At 54.9% G+C, this 16883-nt stretch overlaps 1 long non-coding RNA gene across 1 annotated transcript; it reads right to left on the reverse strand.

Moving 5' to 3' along the window:
• Positions 1-291: 291 nt before the first annotated feature.
• On the reverse strand, positions 292-16530 carry LOC138847373 (uncharacterized). The gene is made up of 3 exons (XR_011385129.1): positions 16172-16530; positions 12840-12943; positions 292-2606 (listed from the first exon to the last, which is right to left on the reverse strand). It is a non-coding gene; the product is annotated as an uncharacterized lncRNA (long non-coding RNA).
• Between the last annotated feature and the right edge of the window lie 353 nt (positions 16531-16883).

Below are 16883 nucleotides of genomic sequence, written 5' to 3' on the forward strand. Positions count from 1 at the left end.
AGATGCCAGATCCCGACCTGAAGCCAGGAGCCAGGTGCTTCTTCCTGGTCTCCACGTGGGTTCAGGGGCCTGAGTACTCGGGCCATCATCTACTGCTTTCGTAGGCCATAGCAGAGAGCTGGATCTGAAGTGGAGCAGCCGGGACTCGAACTGGCGCCCATATGGGACGCCAGCACTTCAGGCCAGAGCGTTAACAAGCTGCACCACAGCGCTGGCCCCAAACTTCCTCTAAAATGCTTTTCTTGCAGCCAACAAGCAAGCAAAACCAGCAGGTCTGTATGATGAGGAAGCGTGCCTGTGGCCAGCCTCACGGAGCAGTTCCTGCAGTGAGTGGAGTTAGGGGAACACTCCCTACCCCTGCCTTGCCCTGGGTGCCCAGCAGGTGTCGGACAACTGCCTGTGCGGTGCTCCTGCCGCACGGTGATGAATCACAACCACAGAGCTAGGTGGACACCATGATCCCCGCTGCTCCTGGGCAGGTGGGAGTGAGGGGGCAGGCCCCAGGCCAGGCAGCCAGCGCTGTGCGGTCCTCCGCACCCATGTCCCTGAAGATTGGGGGAGGAGGGAGCGAGAAGCCGGCTGTCTGGCTCCATCCCACCAGCTGGCCACCACCAGTGTCAGTCTCACGTAGGGACCCACAAGGATGAAATTCCAGAACAGAGACCCAGGACCGCAGCGGGATGTGCTGAGAATGACAGCGCGTGGGGCAGGTCCCACAGCTGGTTACCACTAGAGAGCGGCAACCACTCGTGTGCCAGCGAATGCCGGATGCCTTGGAGACAGGAGCAGCTTCCCAGGGCGGCACCCTTGGGTGCACCAGGAGTGGGAGAGGGGTGAGGGACAGGAGGAGCGAACCTCAGCCCTTCCCTGGGGGGTCGTCCTTGAGGACTAACACACCCCCATCTGAGCTTTCTCGCGTCTCCTCTCACTGCCTGCGATCCCGTCTTGCGGGGACAGACGGTGTCTAACGGGGTAAAGCGCTGACATTTACAGAGGGCTAAGGAGGTGACCACGGCCTGTTGTCAACCCACGTGGTTTCTGTGCTGGCTTCAACTCCTGCCGCTCTCGGCCCAGAGGCGTGAGGGGAAGGGTTTAAAAGCTACTTAGCAAATGTCTTAGTTAATGGAGACCAAAATAAGCCAGTGACCCTATGTCTCTCACCTTGAAGTTGCAGCGTTTGACAATGAACTCTGTGCTCCGCTTGTGAGGCTTCTGAAAGAGGGGCTACCCCTCCTGCAGAGTCGCATCTTGTTTCATAACAAGACATGCACGCGCACGCACACTCACACACACACTCTCGGAAGCGCCTAGACGTGACTAAAGCAGTCCATGGCTACAAACAGCGGCTTTCGCTCTGGTTGCGTAGAATACCGGACACCCCTTGCTGAAGGAAGCCAGCCGTCTGCAGGGTGGTTTTGAGTTGTTAGATCCATGTCTAACGCACGGGCTGCTGTGTGGAGACTCGGGAGACGACAAGGGCAGGATCTCTTCCCTGTGACCCCAGGGTCGACCCCGGCCACACAAATTAACACACTCATTTGTCTTGTGTACAATGGCAGCACAGGGCCAGGCCCACGTTTGCCCGTTCCAATGCACATTTGTTAAAAGGCAGGAGGTGAACTCCCGCGGGGGCCACGTTATTGCGTGGAGACAGTGGGCCAGCAGCAAGAACTAGTCGGCCGTTGTCGGTGGGACCAACCTCGGGTTCACACCACCCACACCTGCCTTTCCAGATGACGTCATAGTTAGGATTATGACCTAAGAAGCAAACCGGATCTGCACAGATGTGTTTAGCAATATCCAAGGTTCACGCTTCCAAAGGACGGTTAAGGAGCACGCGTAGAGGAATAGAGGGACCCTGCCCAGACCCCCGGGTCAGCCCTGAGCCTCCTCCCAGGTCAGGCTGCAGCGCCCGGCCCCAGCAGGGCCAAACAGGCGAATCGTCCCACCCACACGGAGCCTTGCACGTTGAAGTCATTTCAAGCTCCATTAGATAGCTGCTCATCTCTGCTTCTAATGTGCGTGTTATTCTGGCTAAACACATCTGTTACCAGGAGCTGGTCTGCTTCAAGAATTCTGCGTCCCAGGGCCAGACAAGCCCTTTCAGTCCTTGTGAGGATTCTGAGGCCGCGAAGAACGGCCTGTGGCCGAGAGTGACGTAAATTCTGATATTTTAGCTTTCAGCAAGATGGCGGGCTATTACAGTATTCAATTATCTAAATGTGACAGTGCTACGAGGCAAATGTCCCCAGGTCCGACATATCAATCTACTTGACATTCAACAAATTACCCTGTGTTTTTACAGAGTGACCGTCATTTGAGAAGGCCAGGACCCATGTCACCCAGCTGCCCCTGCCCGCCCGCACCGCCTCCACTAATGCACCCATTACGGACATAAGGGGGCACATTTGATGCTGCCGGAAGAGAGGGTGCCTGCAGCTCTCGGAAGAGGCGGCTCCCGATCGGGCCGGGCACCTGAGGATGAACCGGCCGCCGCTTTTGTTCTCCCTGAGACAGACCAGTGTGGACCTCGGGGAGAACGCCGTCTTCCGTAGACGTCCAGCTGTGGCTGCTCCTCGGCCCAGTGAGCCTTCTTGTCACCGTCCCTTGTGAGAGCAGAGAAGGACAGTGAGTCCCGCCCTGGGTCCCCGCAAAGCCAGGTGTCCTCGCAATCACACACAAAGCCTACAGGCCAGCTGTGACGGGTGACCGCCCTCCAGGGGCCAGGGACACGGAGGGGCCCTGCCCCTGCACTGACCCCGAGTCACCCTTGTGACAGAACTGTGGGTGACTGTCAGGGGCTTGGCTCCCGACTGGAAGAGCTCACTGCTCTCGCCGCTTTCGCCACTTAGGAATTCATGGCTTTCCCTACCTCCTTCATTATCGAGAAAAACGAGGCTACGCGCAGTTAATTTTCCACAAATCAGATAGCTTATAGATGTAGGAATCAGGACCGAAACGTGTGCAGGCGCCTGGGTCAGCGCCAGCTGTCGTGCCCGGAGCCCTCGTCTAGGAAAGCAAACTCACCAGCCGCTGGAAGCCCTAGAAGCTGCTGGAGACCATTGCCTTGCAGCTTTAGGGAATGAGGCAATGTCGTCACATAAAGCACTTTAAGGTCTCTTTTTAAATAAGTGGATGCAGGGCTGGCACGGTGGCATAGCAGGTAAAGCCGCTGCCTGCAATGCTGGCATCCCATATGGGTGCAGGTTCAAGTCCCGGCTGTGTCACTTCTGATCCAGCTCCCTGCTGTGGCCTGGGAAAGCAGCAGAAGATGGCCCAAGTCCTTGGACCCCTGCACCCATGTGGGAGACCCGGAAGCTCCTGGCTCCTGGCTTCAGATCAGCGCGGCTCCGGCAGTTGCAGCCATCTGGGGAGTGAACCAGCGGATGGACGATCTCTCTCTCTCCCTCCCTCTCTCTCTCTCTCTCTCTCTCTCTGCCTCTCCTCTCTGTGCAACTCTGACTTTCAAGTAAATAAATAAATCTTTAATAAATAAGTAAGTGCAGTGCGTGTGAAAGCAGAAGCCACACTCTCCTGCACAGTGCAGGAAATGCAGGCGATGCCCCACCCTGTCCCCCTCGCCGTCCGATGCCCCTCCCTCCAGAGCTGAGGCCGAGCTGCCGGCCCCCTCGGTTAGCTCTGTGCGCCCTCAGAGAGGCCGCTGCACTGCTCACCCCCCGCACTTCTGCTCCGTAGCCTCCTGCAGAGAACAGCCACGGCTGACGCTTTATTTTCTGTTGCTTCCTGCTTGGTGTCAGGGCGAGATTGTCCAGGCTCACGGCTGCACTCTGAGGACAGGCTGTCTCTGTCCATTGCCACAGCATCCACGGGCGGCCCTGGGTTCCAGTCTGCTGAACGGGGCATGGGAGACCCGGCCACACCAGGGCCTGTCAGCCCCAGAGGCCAACGGCACCAGTGGCCTCGGCACCTTCTGCCCGCAGGCCTGGACGCCGCCCCGCCGTGCACCACACATCCGCTGCCTGCAGCTGCGTGCAAAGCCGCGCCCACCGTGGAGATGCCACAGCCCGGAGCTGAGGCCCGCCCGGCCTGCGGAAGCTGGGACGAGCGCCCTGTGCTCAGTGGTTTCACGCGACTCCTACTCCGCTCCTCCCTTCAGAGTGGCTGCGTCTCAGCCTTCGTGAGGTCACGCGCAAACCTGGCCGCGGCGCCGTGGGTGGTGACTAGATGTTTTTGCTCTTGTTTTATGCAAATCTAAAGACATTCTGCTTTGAAAAAACTTCTGTAGGGGCTGGCGCTGCTGCACAGTAGGTTAATCCTCTGCCTGTGGCGCCAGCACCCACATGGGCGCTGGTTCTAGTCCCAGCTGCTCCACTTCCTGTCCAGCTCCCTGCTGTGGCCTGGGAAAGCAGTGGAAGATGGCCCAAGTGCTCGGGCCCTGCATCCACGTGGGAGACCTGGCGGAAGCTCCTGGCTCCTGGCTTCAGATCAGCACGGCTCTGGCTGGTTCAGCCATCTGAGGAGTGAACCAGCGGAAGGAAGACCTCTCTCTATGTCTCTCCCTCTCACTGTCTATAACTCTACTTCTCAAGTAAATACATAAATAAAATCTTTTTTAAAAAAATATTTGCTTATTTTAGTGCAAACAATTCCAGGCTTTTTTTCATAGTGCACATTTTCACTCTTACGAGGAGGAGCCAATTCCAGGGTGATGGGTAGATTGTCAGCAGCCAGTGAGCTAACGCTCCCCGTGTGGAGGGAGGGGAGGAGGAGGAAGGGAAGGGAAGGGAAGGGAAGGGAAGGGAAGGGAAGGGAAGGGAAGGGAAGGGAAGGGAAGAAGAGAAAAGAAAAGAAAAGAAAAGAGAAAAAGGGAGGAGAGAAAGGAGAGGAGAGGGGAGGGGAGGGGAGGGGAAAAGAGAAGGGGGGGGAGGGAAGGGGAGGGAAAGAGAGGGGAGGAAGAAAGAGGGGGTGGAGGTGGGCAGAGAGCGAGGAAGGCGGCTGTGAAGCCTGCAGCAGAAAACAAAGCCCCCCCACACACACACCACCACCACCCCCCACCCCCCCACCATCTCCCAGGCCTCCGTGCAGGGCAGGTGCAGGTGCAGGGAGGTGTCGCGCAGGGGCACTTGGGCAGTCGCCCCGCCCAGCCCTTCCTGCCTGCGGTTCCCTGCGGGACTCACCAGCGTTAGGCGGGACGGCAGCCCCGCAGCCCTGTGGCCGTGAGGATGCGCAGAGGATCAAGAAAACCACGAGACGCAGAGAGCGAGCCACAAGGGCTTTAACTCGTCTTTATCGTCGGCAAACTTTCCTATAAACTCTGTCCCGGGCGGCTGGGCAAGTACTCGAGCCTTGAAATGAGATCCTGGAGCGTCCAGTAGCCCACGCAGCCCGAGTCAGCCAGGCCCGGGCGTCCACTGCGGCTGTGCATGTCGCGTTTCCACACTGTTGCTGCCCCAACGGTTTCTACAGTCATCTTCTAAGTTATTTGTGCTTTCTTTATATTTTGTGTAAACCTTTTGTGAAAAGAATGTCATGTAAACCCTGAATCAAAGCACAGAACTGGCATTTTATGCTCTTTGTGATCTGTAACTTATGTTCCACTACGTTTCTTATTTGTATTTTCAAAATTATTTCCTTGTGAAAATACTGGTGTGTGATAGTGAGTGCAGTATTTGAATTATTCTTCAGCAGATGCTGCAAATCTGTGCATAGCCCAGGAAACTCACCCATACCCTGTCCCTGTGAAGTCTTCAAAAGTAACGTTTACGCTCGTGTCTGCTCAAGGATCATGAATACGTGGACAAGAGTGCAGGGGAGAGGCTGGCGACGATGTGCAGATTCTGCCTGTGTCCGGGCCTTGCCCTCCTCTCCATACGCCCCACATCTCTATCTACAGACTGATACACGTGCATGTGTGTGTGTGCACGGTGCACCCGTGTGTCTGTGTGTGTAAATGTATGCATGCATATGCCACGGTACCCTGTGCACATGTATAGAACATGTGTGCATGTCTGTGTGTGTCTGTGTGTACATGTATACATGTGTATGCCTCTGCCTCAGTACCCTGTGCACATGTATAAAACATGTGTGTTTTTGTGTGCACAGTGCATCTGTGCATGTCTGTGTGTACATGCATGTATACATGCATACACATATGCCTCAGTAGCCTGAGCACGTGTATAAAGCGTGTGTAGGTGTGCATGGTGCATCTGTGTGTACATGTATACGTGTGTGTGCCTCTGCCTCAGTTTCCTGTGCATGTGCATAGAACATGTGTGCATGTCTGTGTGCACAGTGCACCTGTGTGTGTCCCTGTGTGTACCCGTATGCATGCATATGCCTATGCTTGGGATCCTGTGTATGTGTACAGAACAGTGTGCATGTCTGTGGGCACATGTCTGTGTGTACATGTATGTATACATCATACACATGCCTTGGTATCCTGTGTGTGTATGGAACATGTGTGCATTTTGCATGCATGGTGCACCTGTGTGTCTGTGTGTGAACACGTATCCCACGCTACAATATTCAGATTTTTTTCACGGACTGTGGGGAGCGCAGCTCTCATTTGCTTCTGAGCGTAGTTCTCATAGCCCCTCTGAAATCTGGTGTCACGGCTGAGTGCCCACCCTCGGTCCTGGACACTCGCTTCCATTCCCTGGCTCATCCTTCTCTTCCGTGTTCTTTCTGACTTAAGCAATGCATGCTCTTGAGAACAGAGGCGTAGGATATGAGTGGGTGTAGATGAGAACATGACCGCTGGATGGGAGAGCAGTGTGGGTGCTGGGGCACGGGGTGAGGGTCCCGGGAGGTCTCAGCTGGCAAATGGACCCGGTGCTCCCACGGAGGCAATGTAAGCCAGGAGCTGACAGAGCAAGGGAAACGCTGCCATTCCACAGGAGAAAAATAAAAGGAGAGAGCTTCGCGGTTCCATTCCAATCAATTAGCGAGCAAAAATTTATGCGTTAATTCAGGATTAAAAGGACTGTTCTGAAACTGTGGTACCGAAAACCCCCCAAACTCACAACTACCTGGAGACTGAAGCAGCGACTATGGTTGAAAATTTAGTAAAAATTGAAGTGCATCCCTCTATGGGGCTAGCGCTGTGGCACAGCTGGTAAAGCTGCCACCTGATGTGCCGGCATCCCATATGGGCACCAGTTCGAGTCCCGGCTGCTCCACTTTCTATCCAGCTCTCTGCTGTGGCCTGAGAAAGCAGTGGAAGATGGTCCAGTGCTGGGGCCCCTGCACTTGTGTGGGAGACCTGGAAGACGCTCCTGGCTCCTGGTTTCAGATAGGTACAGCTCCGGCTGTTGCAGCCATCTGGGGAGTGAACCAGAGGATGGAAGACCTCTCTCTCTCTCTCTCTCTCTCTCTCTCTCTCTCTCTCTCTCTCTCTCTTGCCTCTGCCTATCTGTAACTCTCTGCCTTTCAAATAAATATTTTTTAAAAATCAATTGCATCTCTCTAACAGGCTGATTTGGAGTATGATACCTCTGCTCCGTTTTTCCCTCTGGAATATGTATATATTCTTATTTTGTCTTTGGTGGAATCAAATTAATTTACTTGAAAGAGCTATTGAGGTACAACTGATGAACAGCAAGCCCCATGCACCTTCATATTAACACTGTGCAGTTTGATGGAATTCCTGGACTTCCAGAACACACCAGAGTCCTTGTCCCACCGTTCAGATTTCTTTGTGACTTTGTGATCCGTCTATCCCTGCTCATCCAGCCCCGGAAGACACAGACATGTTTCCCGTGAGCACAGGTTAGTGAGAGCATTCAGTATCTGATGCCATGGACTCACTCTGTCCAGCATCTTCCGCTCAGTGTCCTTGTGGACTGAGCTGCGTCGGCTACTCCATCGGTGCAGTCTTCTTCCAGCCCCGTCGCTTATTTAGTCACACGCTGGGTGGACGGTCTCTGCTATGAATGAATCTGCTTGCTTTCCACCTACCCACATACCTAGGTGAACGTCAGTGTGCGTCGACTTGAGCCTGGTTAGGAAACCAGCCATTCTAGCACCTATATTTTAGTAGGTGTATTCATTTAATAGAATACGAACGCTCTATTCATGATCTACTCTGCCATTCTGTCTTATTGCTTCCTCTTGGTTCTTTCCAGGTGGTTTCTGTGTTCATGCTTCTGCATTCCTGTAGGTTACTTAAACTTTTCTTAGCCTTCTCCTTTGATGTAACTACAGTAATTTTATCATTATTGTACTTTTTAATATTTATATGTTTATTTGAAAGGCAGAATGGTGGAGAGAGGAAGAGTACTAGCCCAAACGGCTGCAGTGGCCAGGGCTGTTCCAGGCTGAAGCCAGGAGCTCCGAGCTCCAGCTGAGTCTCCCACAGGGGTGCAGGAACCCAAGTGCTTGCCCATCCTCTGCTGTCTTCCAAAGCACGTTGGCAGGGAGCAGCAGCAGAAATGGAGCAGCCGTACCACCAGCCGGTGCTCGGATACAGGATGCTGGCATTGCAGGGGGCGTTCTAATCCACAGCGCCAGCCTGAACCTACTCTTAGGCCTATCTTCAGTAGCTCTCTGCACATGGAGTTATTCATACATGCATAAAAGTTGTTGCATTTTGTTTGTGTCTATACTTTTCCAGCTTGGTGTATAGAGATCTTTTTTTTTTTTTTTTTGACAGGCAGAGTGGACAGTGAAAGAGAGACACAGAGAGAAATGTCTTCCTTTGCCATTGGTTCACCCTCCAATGGCCACCGCGGCCAGCGTGCTGCAGCCGGTGCATCACGCTGATCCAAAGCCAGGAGCAAGGTGCTTCTCCTGGTCTCCCATGCAGGTGCAGGGCCCAAGCACTTGGGCCATCCTCCACTGCCTTCCTGGGCCACAGCAGAGAGCTGGACTGGAAGAGGGACAACTGGGACAGAATCCGGTGCCCCAACCGGGACTAGAACCCCATGTGCTAGCACCGCAGGTGGAGGATTAGCCTATTGAGCCATGGCACCGGCTGTATAGAGATCTTACACTACTTTGCCCCACCCCTTTTACAATATAATCCCCAACTTTGCTTCCTCCACACACAGTGACCGCCAGCTGGCCGGTGTTGTGATGTTTGCTTCAATAACCAATCATGGTTTAGAAAACCAGCAGGAGAGGGCATGTGGTTCTCCTGTGTTTTTGATTATTCCATCATTCTTTGCTTCCCCTTCTGGTGTTGCAAGATTCATTCTCTTACCATTTCTTCTCTGTTGAAAAAATTCCCATTAGCTATTCTTTTAGGATCGTTCTGCTGGGCAGTCCTGAGAATTTGTGGGCTTTCTCCTCATCTGGGGGAGTCACTTTCCCTTCAGGACTTAAGTCTATTGTGCCACTTCCTCCTCACTTCAATGGTGTCTACCGAGAAGTCGGCTGTCATTCTAATTGTCTTTTTTCCCCTCCATAATGTCCCTCTCGCTGTTGTTCAGAAGTTCTGCTGTCCTCCTCAGTTCTGTTTCATTGTCCTAAGTTCACTATGTTTGTGTTGCTGTGTATTTCTGTGGTTTTCATCCTGTTGGGAGTCTTATCCACTTTTTTTAATCCTGTCGATTTGTGGCTTTTGCCCCCAAGATGGGGCAATTGCTGCTCTTGTGTATCCAAGTGCATTTCAACCCCCTCCCTCTGCCCCCTCCTGGACGGAGACGACACGAGAGCTGTGCCTTCTGCCGCAGTCCCGAGTCTGGGTTTTCTCACCCCGTTTCATCTCTGGTGTTCAAACTGAGCAGCTGGCATTGCTCTGTCCTCAAGTTCACTCTGGGGCCGTCCATTGTCCAGTGAATGGTTTCTGCTCCTGTATTTTTAGATCTAAATTGTCACTTTGTTCTTCTCCCCTTCCTCTCCTCCTCTTCTGGGGCTTCTAATTTTTTCACTTGATTGGAGCATGCTCCTAATTGGTTTTGGAAGCGTTTGGTGACACGTGCTCTAATATCCTCGTCCTAAATTCTAATGCCTGTGTCACGGTGCTGCTGCCATCTGTTGACCGCCATTTCCCACTCAAGTCCAGTTTTGCTTGACAAATGAGTTTAGGCTGAAACTGAGACATTGGGGCTGTTATCCACCCAGCCTGCTTCTTCTGCAGCTCGCACCGTTTCACAGGTCAGGATTGGAGGCCCAGCATCTCATTGCACTTTTTCTGGCACAACCTTGGCAAAGGGATGGGGCCAGCTCCTGGCAATCTGGTGGGAGTGGGCACCCAGGCTCCGCACTCAGCCTTGGCCACCACTGTCAGTCCAGGGACCCAGGCCTCAAGTGGAGCTTCCTCCTCCTCCTCTTTTGGCTGCACAGAGCGGGGTTTGAGGAGTTTTCTGTTTGTATCTTTGCCATTTCCATGTTGCCAGCCTTATAGTATCTGATTAAGAAGAGAGGAGGAAACCCAGGGACCCCCCACATGCTGCTCCTCTCACTCCCCAGCTGGTCTCCCCACATCTCGCTTCTTCACGAATTTCCCTGTCTGTGCTTAGTTTTAATGCCCAGTGTTTTAGGTGAAGGAATAGGAAAATCATGTCTGGTATGGTTCCTTGAGTGGCAGTAGCCCACATTCTTTTGTTTTCTTTTGTTTTTAAAGATTTATTTATTTATTTGAAAGTCAGAGTTACACAGAGAGGAGAGGCAGAAAGAGAGAGAGAGAGGTCTTCCATCCACTGGTTCACTCCCCAGATGGCCGCAACAGCCAGAGCTGCATCCGAAGCCAGGAGCTGGGCGCTTCTTCCAGGTCTCCCACACAGGTGCAGGGGCCCAAGCACTTGGGTCATCTTCCACTGTTTTCCCAGGCCATAGCAGAGAGCTGGATTGGAAGTGGAACAACCGGGACTTGAACCAACACTCAAATGGGATGCCAGCATTGCATAGAGCGGCTTTACCCACTATGCCACAATACCAGCCCCTAGCCTATATTGTTTTAATGTATTTTCTTTACCTAGTCAGAGCTGCAATGATTGAGATTAATCACAACCCAAATCCCTAATTTGTAACTATATTCATGTAGGTAACAGACGTGCAACAAAAAGAAGAGAGGAGGGGAGGGAGGGGAGAGGGGAGGGGAATGGAGTGGACAGGAGGGGAGGGGAGAGGTGCGGAGGGGAGGAGTGAGGAGGGAAAGCAGAGAGGATGGGAGGGAGGAAGAGGGGAGGGAGGAGGGGAGGAGAGGAGAGGGAAGGGAAGAGGGAGGAAGGGGAGGGGCGGGGAGAGAAGAACTAACAAAAGAGAATTGTCTGTGTGTGGGACTCACGGAGCACGCCACATCCCGGGACAGAGACTGAGGGGCCTCTCTCCTGTGGAACAGCAGAGCTGCTGGTTAAAACCTGCTTCCTGTGGAGCTCAGGCCACGAGCTCCCTGGGTTAAGCTCGCAGGGATGTGGTTGCTCCGTGTCGGACGTCAGCTCTGATGACCAGCAGCAAAGCCAGGCACAGGTGTGGCCCAGGATTCTCGTCGAGAGCCAGTGGCATCCAAGCCCAACCCCTGAGTCTGGATGAGAAGTCAGATCAAGGTACACCAGGACAGGTGGCACATGCAGAGCCTCCTGACGGCACGTGTGGGCAGAGAGGGAAGTGCGTGAGACCACGTGTGGCAGGGAGGGAAAGGCATGAGACCACATGTGGGCAGGGAGGGAAGTGCATGAGACCACGTGTGACCACGTGTGGGCAGGGAGGGAAAGGCATGAGACCACGTGTGACCACGTGTGGGCAGGGAGGGAAAGGCATGAGACCACGTGTGGCAGGGAGGGAAGTACGTGAGACCATGTGTGGGAAGGGAGGGAAATGCGTGAGACCACGTGTGGGAAGGGAGGGAAATGCATGAGACCACGTGAGACCACGTGTGGCAGGGAGGGAAGTGTGTGAGACCACATGTGGCAGGGGGAATTGTGTGAGACCTCCAAGGAGGCCCAAGGTGGCTGAGGCCCTTGTCCTTCATCGGATGCCTGAGCCACGGGGGAGGAATCTCCCTTCCCAGTCCTAGACAGTTTAACCAGCGCAGGAGCAGGGCTGGGGACAGTTTTCTACGTCGTCTGAGAGTTAAGCACCCTCCCTGCTCTTGTCTCTGAGCCAAGCTCGGGGAACACACGTGGTTGGAGAGCCGCTGGTGGAGCGCCTGGAATCAGAAGCATCCCCAGCGGCTCAGCCCAGCGGTTCTGTTCGGCAAAGCCAGGAGTTTCCAGAGCGGGGTCCAAAGCGATTTCTGCACAGCTCACTGGTGATTCCAAGCAAACCAAGCCCTGCCCAAGAGTGTTCGGGAGTCTCAGCGACAGAACAGCGTCTGCGTTTGTTCCTGGGGAGTCCCTGGTTTCTTAGCCCTGAGCACTTGCCGTGCCCAGGTACAGGCACCATCAGCAATGAGGTGTTTATTTGGCAGTTGGCTCTAATTGGGTCTTTGAAGGTGCCTGGGGACTTGGGGTTTCCCCACCTGCTCCTCCTGTGCCCAGAATTTCCAAGAACAATGCCCCGCTCATGACCGGCGGAGAACGCCAGAGAGAGGAAACCTCCCTCTGAGAGAGCAGCCAGAGCAGTTAACCCCGCCCCCCAGTGTTACCCGGATGCGTTAACTCAGCGGTTCCAGGAAAGGTGAACAGGTGGAGTCCTGCAGCCACGGACCTGTTACCTTCCCAAACTGACACAGGACAACATCTAAGCCAGAAGACCCCAGGCACCTGTAAACACAGCGGATGGGAGGGGAGATCCTCTCCAGGAGGGAGACAATGAACAGACCAGGATTTGACACCAAGCGTGCATCCCGAACCAGCGGCCCCAAGACAGACGGCAGCAGAGCAGCGGCTCGGACAGAGGGCGAGAAAGCCAGAGGTGGAGGCCCAGAGCAGGCTGGGACTTTATAAAGTAGGGCAGTGTTTGACAGGACGTTCTCGTTGGAGAGACGAGGAATTTACCTTCCGCGATTGGTGCAGCTCCTTCACCAACGTGGTTTCCTCACCGTGCTGTGTCCGGCGGCTGGGACAGAACCCTCTCCTTGCTTCTGGCAAACGTGTTTCTCCTGCGAAGAATGAGCCACATAGACCTGCGAGTGAAGCTGTTTTCCTTGGGTTGCAGTTATCTGTTTTGTGTTTGTGGTCTCGTTACAGAAATCAGTGCCTTTGAGAATGCCCACGGATGCTGGCCAGTGCACTGTCTGGGGCGTGCGGCAGGCTTTCCGCTCCCTGACTGCCGCCCGGCTGCTGCCCTGTGCCGGGAACCGGGCCTAAGGCCGTGTGCTACCTCCACGGCGAGCGTCACCACCTCCACTTAACGATTCGAGAACTCAGAGCTCGGAACAGTGAGCTGTCTCATCCAGGGACACTTTGGACTGAACCCGAGGTTGACTCAAGTGTTCCCAGGGATAGGTTCACATCCGTGGTGTAACGTGGAATGATTCATCCAGAACTCGAAACGTGGGCTCGGAGGGCAGTTCTCTGCCATCACCATTCAGGGCACGAGAAAAGCAATCCAAGAAAAACGGCGCTATCCGACAAAGCACCCAAGCATTCATCCTTCTAAAGCCTCGGCCGAATTCTAAGCACTGAATTCAGCAGCAACGGGACTCCCCTTCGCAGCGATCATTTGTCACATCACCGCAAACACCTGGGGTCTCCGTAGGGAACGCAGCGAGAGGCAGCGCTGGGGAGCGCGTCCAGGCCCTGTCAGAACTCTGCTTCCAGCGAGGCGCAGGTTTCCATGGCCTGGTATTTCCATCCGGCCTCTCCCTGTTTCTCGAGAATTAACCCAGGTCCGTCTCCCCCATTTGGTTCTCATTGTCTCCGACACTGAGCTCACCCCATGCCCGCCACGCTCCAGGCATCCAGCTTGGTACAGAAGCCCCAGGGCCAAATCAGACCGCGTCTTTGTGTCAATGTTTCGGTTGGATTTTTGTTTCGTCTTATTGAATGGATCAGTGAATAAATTATAGCAGTAAAGAGTGATGCGTCCTGGGGCAGGATCTGGTGCAGCAGTAACCCCCTGGGGAGCCGGTGCTATGGCTCATGGTTAGACCACTGCTGCAGGGCCAACGTCCTGTACGGGCTGTGGTTCCTATCCCGGCTGCTCCACTTCTGATCCAGCTCCCTGCCAGTGCACCTGGGAAAGCAGCAGAACACGGCCCAAGTCCTTGAGCCCCTGCACCCACATGGGAGACCTGGATGAAGCTCCTGGCTCCTGCCTTCGACCTGGCCTGGCCGGGCAGATGTGCCCATTTGGAGAGTGAACCATCAGATGGAAGATCTCTCTCTCTCTCTCTCTCTCTCTCTCTCTGTAACTCTACCTTTCAAATAATTTAAAAAGCCCACTACCAGGATTCCCACGTTCCATGTTGGAGTGCACGGATTGAGTCCAGGCTCTGCTGACTCCGGCTCCCTGGAAGTGCCCCCTGGGAAGCGGCAGGTGACGGCCCCTGAACTTGGGTTCCTACCACTCACGTGAGAATCCTGGGTTGGATTCTGGGCTCCTGGCTTTGGCTTGACCCAGCCTTGGTTGTGGGCATTTGATGAATGAACCAACAGGTAGAAGTCTCTCTCTTTCTTCTCTCTCTCTCTCTCACTCTCTCTCCCCCTTCCTCTCCCTCTGCATTTAAAATTTAAAAAAAAACTAAATAATGATGTGCTCTTAAGAATAAAATACGTTTAAGGTAAGCAGGGGCTGAACAAGAAGGATGTGTATAAATAGGAACAGTGATAGCAAGTGAAGGATGCATGTGTGCATGTGTGTGTCTAGAGAGTCCGTGTGTGTGTGCATGTGTGTGCATGTGTGTGTGTCTGAGAGGGACCATGTGCATGTGTGTGTGTGTGTGTGTCTGAGAGGGACCATGCGCATGTGTGTGTGTGAGAGAGAGAGAGAGGGTCTGTGTGTGCATGTGTGTGTGTCTAGAGAGTCCACGTGTGTGCATGTGTGTGTCTAGAGAGCATACATGTGTACATGTGCATGTGTGTGTCTGAGAGGGTCCATGTGTGTGCATGTGTGTGTGTGAGAGGGTCCATGTGTGTGCATGTATGTGTGTGAGAGGGTCCATGTGTGCATGTGTGTGTGTCTAGAGAGGATATATGTGTGCATGTGTGTGTGTGTGAGAGAGAGAGAAGGTCTGTGTGTGTGTGTCTGAGAGGGTCTGTGTATGTGTGTATCTGAGAGGGTCTCTGTGTGTGTGCTTGTCTGTGTCTAAGAGGGACTGTGTGTGTATGTGTGTGTGTGTATGTGTGTGTGTGTCTAGAGGGTCCGTGTGTGTGTGTGTGTGTGTGTCTGAGAGGGACCGTGTGTGCGTGTGTATGTGTGTGTGTGTCTAGAGGGTCCGTGTGTGTGTGTGTGCTTGTGTCTGAGAGGGACCATGTGTGTATATGTGTCTGAGAGGGTCTGTGTATGTGTGTGTCTGAAAGGGACCATGTGTGTACGTGTGTGTGTGTGTGTGAGAGAGAGAGAGAGAGAGAGAGAAGGTGTGTGTGTATCTGAGAGGGTCCATGTATGTGTGTGCGTGTCTGTGTGTGTGTGTCTGGGGCTAAAGGACTTGAACTGATGGAAGCAGCCCAATGGGCCATCGTGAGGTCTGACGAGGGAATGGCAGGGTCCAGTGCAGCAGATGGACATCCCTGCAAGTATCTGCCTCTGTGTGGAGGGCAAGTGGGGGAAGAGCAAAGGGACGGCGGGAGGCCTGCACGCAAGGGGCTCGGCCGGCTATGGCTGACTCAGCAGGTCGAGAAAGACTTAACCGAGATAGGACACTGTAACGGAACCCTGAACGACTTAAGGCTTGCGTAGCCTGAGTAAAAGAAGTTGACCAGATGCACCGTGCGGAAGGAAAAAGACAGGAATAGAGGCCCCTGGGCGTCCGTGTGGCCCCGCCCTCCCCGGTAGGCCAAGGGGGTCTGTGTGGCCCCGCCCTCCCCGGTAGGCCATGGGGGTCTGTGTGGCCCCGCCCTCCCCGGGAGGCCCCTGGGCGTCTGTGTGGCCCCGCCCTCCCCGGGAGGCCCCTGGGCGTCTGTGTGGCCCCACCCTCCCTGGTAGGCCATGGGCGTCTGTGTGGCCCCGCCCTCCCCGGGAGGCCCCTGGGCGTCTGTGTGGCCCCGCCCTCCCCGGGAGGCCCCTGGGCGTCTGTGTGGCCCCGCCCTCCCCGGGAGGCCGCGGTGCTCAGGCCCTCCGCATGGACGAGGGGGCTCCCTGCAGCCTGAGCCTCCCCTGGAGTCCCCACAAGCAGTCTGCGCAGCAGCTCAAGCGTTAAATTAGAGCTGATTGTCTTCAAACTCACCTGATCAGCGACGTGTTCTGCTGTATCTTCCATGTGAAGCGGCTCAGCTAGTGCCTGCGATGAAGAGCAGCCACTGTTGTCCAACAGAGGGAGAAAAACCTCACCAGGCCACCAGGCAGGAATGCGGCGGCCTCAAGGGCAGTGCCCGCAGCCAGAGCTGGCCTGGCCTGGCGCTCCCTGCAGGGAGTGTCTTCCACCAGGAGTAAGGAGCGGGCGCTGCGGCACCTCCTCCAGGGTTCCCTGCGTGAGGCTGAGATTCCTCGCCGCTCCCTGAGTTTCCCCAGAGGGTTACCCACGGATGCGACGCCCGTGGTGGTGGCTGGCCTGGTGCTGCGCCTTTATCGCCTGCCTACACCCCCGTCCCCTCTCCCCCACCATCCCCTCTTCCCCCGCCCCCTCCCCTTGTCCCCTCTACCCCCCCGTCCCCTCTCCCCCTTGCCCCCTCTTCGCTCCCATCCCCTCTCTCCCTTGTCCCCTCTCCCTCTTGTCCCCTCTCCTCCTTGTCCCCTCTCCCCCCGTCTGCTCTCTCCCTTGTCCCCTCTCCCCCTTGTGCCCTCTTCCCCTTTTGCCTTCTCCCCCTTGTCCCCTCTCCCCCTTGTCCCCTCTCCCCCTGTCCCCCGTCCCCTCCCCCCACCCCGTCCCCTCTCCCCCTTGTCCCCTCTCATGGGTCTGCTCTCCTACTGGCGTCCCCTTCACCCTCATCAACTGCCTG

Source organism: Oryctolagus cuniculus, chromosome 21 (genome assembly GCF_964237555.1).
Source record: "Oryctolagus cuniculus chromosome 21, mOryCun1.1, whole genome shotgun sequence".
In the NCBI taxonomy this organism is placed as follows: Eukaryota; Metazoa; Chordata; class Mammalia; order Lagomorpha; family Leporidae; genus Oryctolagus; species Oryctolagus cuniculus.